This window comes from Mus caroli, chromosome 5 (assembly GCF_900094665.2).
Source record: "Mus caroli chromosome 5, CAROLI_EIJ_v1.1, whole genome shotgun sequence".
Lineage (NCBI taxonomy): Eukaryota > Metazoa > Chordata > Mammalia > Rodentia > Muridae > Mus > Mus caroli.
Window position 1 is genome coordinate 76,541,797 of NC_034574.1, and position 5,962 is coordinate 76,547,758.

Here is a 5,962-nt window from a genome sequence, read left to right on the forward strand (position 1 = left end):
TCTAGTCCTCTTGAAGTCCATTTGATCTTTTAGTCAAGATCAAATGATCCATTTTATTATTTAATTTCTGCTTGTTCCATTTATTTTCACAATATGAAGATAATTTAAATGTGTATTTAAATAAGTAAAGCATAAATAATGGAGATAAATAAGATCTTTACCCTGAAATATAATAAATCAAGTTAGGACATAAAAATTGTTTTAACAAGCCTAGAAAGAAAATATAAATGAGAAAAAAATGAAAAAAAAAGATAGAAATAAAATGATCAGTATTTCACCTCTACACTCTCACACCAAAATAGGTTACCTTAGTCTAATGATAACAAAAACTCAGAAATATCCAAATGCCTACATAATACGTGGTAAGTTCCCTTTGATTGTAGAATGTTTCAAAAATACAGGATAATAAATAATGTATATTTCAATAAAACTTCCAAATCTAAGAGGAGCTAAAGGAGAAATATAAAATGAATATAATTTTTTTTCTGAATGGGATCCTGGAACTGAAAATGGTTAACATATTTGTTCATTTTACTAATAAAGATAACTTTATATTGATTAATTCTGATAATGAATTATGATGAATTCTGTGAGGCTGGAAGGTGGCTGGACAACACAACCAGAGTTAACAATATTCCAATTAAGACTTAAGACTGCTACTGTCCTGTTATATACTTAGCCTGTTTGTTTAACCTGCCTTTAAGACAACCATACAACCATCAACATTAGTTGCCTTGTATTTCTATATAATCAACTTTTACAACCTTGGATAATGCATACATATAATTATAACTATTCAATTCTTCAGACTTACTGCAATTTTCTAGTGTGTCCTTGAGACTCTGAATAGCTTTTCTGGACTCTATATGAAACTAAATCACTTGACTGAAATATTAAACTGTTTCTAACTCCCATCAAGTGCAGGGTTAGGTGCATAAATCTGAATGGAAAGGAAAAAAAAAAAAAACTTGGGCCAACCAGTAAAACAACCTGTGATCATGGCTACAAGGTTAAATTATCTGAGTGATTATTTTTAGTTAAACTTATAATAAAGAAAACTAAAATATCTTGAAACTAGCATTATTTTCAAATAATTAATTCAGGATGCATTTAATGATCTAAAATATTACTTCAAGAGAGATTACTTTATTGTAAAATCAAAGAATCGAAGTTCAACCTTAAATCTCAGTGAATTCAACCTAACCTTCTTCTGCCGTGCTTGAGAGCATTAAAGATAGCCTAAGAGGGTTCATAGCATATTGACATCACATTAGAAAAAAATCAAGGTCTTTCTTGTGGCATAGCCTAAACAAACTTAAGTTTGAATTCTCAACTTTTCATCCAATTTCTTATGTGTCAGTATAACTTACAGTTTTGGGTTTGTCTGTAGCTGTCTGTTGTACACTTCTCTATGTGACCGTCCGAAGTCTCATTCTCGGTCCTGGTTTGCATATTCCTAACAAAAGGTTTTTTCTCTATATTTTTTTACAACACAAAAAGTACTACATGGAGTGGAAATGGACAATAGATTGTACCATTATTGAATAGAATCTTACAGAATATGAAATTTCCCTGACTCCATTTTTTCTGAGTGCTTCTGCAAAGCACTTGAAAAAGCAAACATGACAAGGAAAACCCAATGCACTGGCCTTTGTTTATAAGAAGTACTATCAATAGTAGTTCCTACCACTTAGGATGGATATTTGTTTATATCCACTCTTCATCAGTTTGTTGCTTTCAGAAAATGAGTACTATAACACACAAAACATACATATAGCAGTCCAGATAGGTCATGAAAGAGTCATAATTAAAAGTATGCATTATCATACCTTGTAAAGTGGAATTTCATCAGATATCCAGGCTAGCAAGTCTGGTTGTTTATAATATTGTTCTCCCCTAATGGCTGGTTAGCAACTAGGGTGAGAGTGTCAGACGGAGGAAGGACATAAGTCTTAAGTTTCAGTGGCCATAAGATATATCATTTACTTCGCTGTGAAGTCCATCAAACACTCCCGCCTCTCAGAATACAAGAGATATTTTCACAATAATGTATGACTACATTTGCCCTTAGGTAGGCTGGCTTAGAAATTGTGAAAATGCACTCTGCATTTTAAAGTTAAAAAAATACTCCAATTAAAAAGTGTCATAAAACTGATGATACTGTTGAAAACACGTTTCTCATTTTCTGTGCTTTAAACTATTTTTTTTAACTCCCTTAGTAAAATGGGGTAATCACCAACTATGCCACAGCGGTAATTTACATACTGCCTGGACAATAGCTGCATTTGCAGATGTGTTTCTTGGTAAAATTACACTTTCCCTTTAGGAAGCAGTAAGTGCTTAGTTGTGAAGCTGATGTCAGCAGATTCCTCCATTTTGATCTTCATAAGGTTATGCCTTGAAAATTAATGGGACAGCTATATTTGAAATCAAAATCAATTTACTGTTTTCTACAGAGGAGAATGAATGAATTATCCAATACAAAATAGGAGCCTATAACGACTCAATCTCATCTCACTGTTCTGCTTTTTAATAAACTGTTCATGCTTTATTCTTGCCGTTTATGACATCAAAGGGACTCTTCTGTAAAATTACAGCAATAAATTCCACCTTATGCTGGGCAGTTTTTAGTCCTTCTTTTCTGTCTGTCATCTTGTTTTGCAAATAATCAAGACATGACAAAATTGATTAAAGATTTATCTTCTCTCTATGAAATACCATAACTGCTTTACTTAGCAAAAATGAACCTTTGAGAAGCATAGCTAAGTTTAGACGGAGCTTCTACTACTTGCCACACATAGAGAGCAGGCAATATTATGGTGAACCAAAATAGTTGCCTATATTACCACTGAATATTGATTTTTTGGGTAGTTTTAGATATGGTGAATTTAATGATTACCTCTAGCGTTTGATGAAAGTTGCCAGTTATAAAAATGCATTGTTTGCTACCATCTGCTGTCGTATCTCTTTTAGAAATATGCAGGAGAGAAGAGATTAGTTATAGTTTCAATAAATAGTCCATAGTTCCTGATATAATCATAAACACTACAAGCAGACACATCTCACATCCACCATTACATGAATGTTAACATTTTTGCCACAATGACAGCAACATTGTTTTCTGTGCTTATAAGCTATACAAGTTTTCAATTAAGAATTAACATTGGCATTAAATAACTCATTATGACCCATTATTTTAAAATAATTTTCTATAGAAATGGAGATTCATACAAAATTAGATGTTAATTGCTCTGAATCATTTCCACTGTAATGATCATCAGTTAACGGAAGACTTTGAAAGGCATATCCCTCTGCCTGTGTTCCCAAATAGCCTTGACATGTTCCCTGTGAACTGCTGACATTTCTAAACCATGCATGTAGATGTGAATGCAGCAACACGATCTAGATTCAGTTTCATTTCTGCCTTGCCTCTTTTATTTGTATTAGTTTATTTTTATTTGTTCAGCAAACTTAGACTAAAATTAAAAGGTGACCCACCAGGAATGGGTGGTCTCCAGTTCTGTCTGGGTCCTGTGCTTTCCCTTAGGGCTTCTCCTTGGCACCTGGGATGTGGTTTTTCTCTTACTAGTAGGTCTGCTGACACACATGGCTGTCTCTATTTCAAGTGCTCTGAGGCACTGATTACTGTAGCATGAATAATATTCCCTGTTCTATAACATCTTCTTCAAAATGTTTGATAAAGACTTCCTGATTTAATGGGAGCTCTTCATTTCCAGGAGATTTCTCAATCTATCACTAAGGTAATAAACAACAACTGAATACAACCTAAACATACATTCTCTCTGGGTGTCTCTTTCTCTCTGTTTCTCTGTCTCTCTGTCTCTGTCTCTCTGTCTCTTTCTCTTTGTCTGTCTCTGTCTGTCTCTCTGTCTTTCATATGCATGTTTAATCATTTTTCTCTTTTCATAACAGCATTGAACTCTTTAACCATAAATATGCCCACAGTTTGGGGTTCAGTCCTACATTATCTTAGAAGTTATTCCATGGCAAATTTTCTACCTCATTTTACATTGTTGGAGTAAATGACATGAAGATGTTTAGTCAGAGTCCTCCATACAATGCCTATGTAAGTTTGTGTGATAGAAACTGTACTTTTTCTTCAAAAAATAATGTTAAAATAAAATAAAATAAAAATTACATAAAAGTGTCATTCACTGCTATAGCCAAAATGGCATCAAGCAGTATATATATATATATTTATAATTATTATTATTATTATGATATGATAGAGTACTCACTATATAATTTTCTTGGCCATGAAAATAAGATGCTGATAATGATAACTGATTGAAGAAACTTACTATGCTTCCATTCATTTAATAAGGAGACTTTTTTAAAAAAATGTCTTCTCACAATAAACCATCCTTTGAGACTTGGAATTGATGTTAAACACTTAATTCACTGCTAATTCCACCATCTTTCAGACCAGAACTAATAGAAAGAAAAGAGCAATGTGTTGGTATACTGTTCTTTTTGTTTTTTGTTTTTTGTTTGTTTGTTTTGTTTTTGTTTTGTTTTTGTTACTCTATATGAATGTATGTCTCTGTATTTTTACTTGGTAATTATATGTTGACAGAGAGTTAAGTGCTAGTAGGATGGTATTGTCCTTTCTATATTTCTATATAATATTCCCTGTTCTATAACATCTGCTTCAAAATACGTATCTCTGGGTTTTCTATTTGTGAATATCCATCCTTCCTCACCTGCCTAAAGGCAATTTAGAATTGTATCATAGGTTGTTTCATTGTTGATTGGTTATAATAAAGAGCTCCAGCAGACCCGACGGTATTCAGGTATGGTGGTAGTTATAGAGTTATAGAGGTAGGTATAGAGTTATAGAAGTAGCCATATGATGATATGGCAGTTCATTGGCTAGATAGTCATAGTTTTAAATGAGTTAGCTGGGAGACTGTTCAAGAAGGCAGCATAAATGTTAAACTATATAGAAGACTCTGAGTCATTATTTATACTGCTGGCAGGTCTGAGAAAGTCCTGTTATTTGAAATTGTGAGATTTAAATATTAACATATTGTGTAAAATTTAGTGTTGGACTGTCAATAGGATTGTGTAAAATTATATAAATTGGCCTTAACAAACTCACATTTTCCTGTTTTCTTCTTTTTTCTTCCTTTATGACAAAGTGCTGTGTGTTTCCGAATGACTTAGAACTTGTTTTCCATCTGCCTCATGATTCTTGAGATTAGAAGAGCATATCACCGTGCTAGACCTTTTGGGTAGTGTTCAAGTCAAGCCAGGTATTCACCCATATGAGTCAGACGCACAACTGACTGAGCTATAACTCCAACCCCAGAAGACAGTCTGAAACATACAAAACAGATCTTCGATTCTATAAGATTCTATCTGAATATCCACTCTGCTTGTGCCCATCAGCAAAGTCTACATACTGAGACACTTCCATGTATTAGGGCCTTCAATATCTTTTTTTTTCTTTCTTTTTTAAAAAATTAGATATTTTTTAATTTACATTACAAATGAAAATCCCCTATCTTATCCCCCTCCCCCTTCTCAGCAACCCACCTACTCCTGCTTCCATGTTCTGGCATTCCTCTACATTGGGGCATGGAGCCTTCTCAGAACCAAGGGCATCTCCTTCCATTGATGTCCAAACAGGCCATCCTCGGCTACACATGCAGCTGGAGCCATGGGTCCCTCGAAGGATTGACAGATCTGAAGGGCCTTCAATATATTTAAGGACTATTACTAAAATTGGTCATTATGAGCCTGATTGACATTTATCAATGGGTAATAATTATGGTAGAATCATACTGTCTTCTCAAAATAAGTAACACATAATTTAAAATTCTAAAATTGTAATTCTCTAAAATTTAAAATAGCATTAAAAGAGCCAGTTCTCTTGAAGACTGAGTATGGCATCCGGCTGGATCAGCGCCGGGGTAGCGGGAGCGCAGGGTTGCCTGAC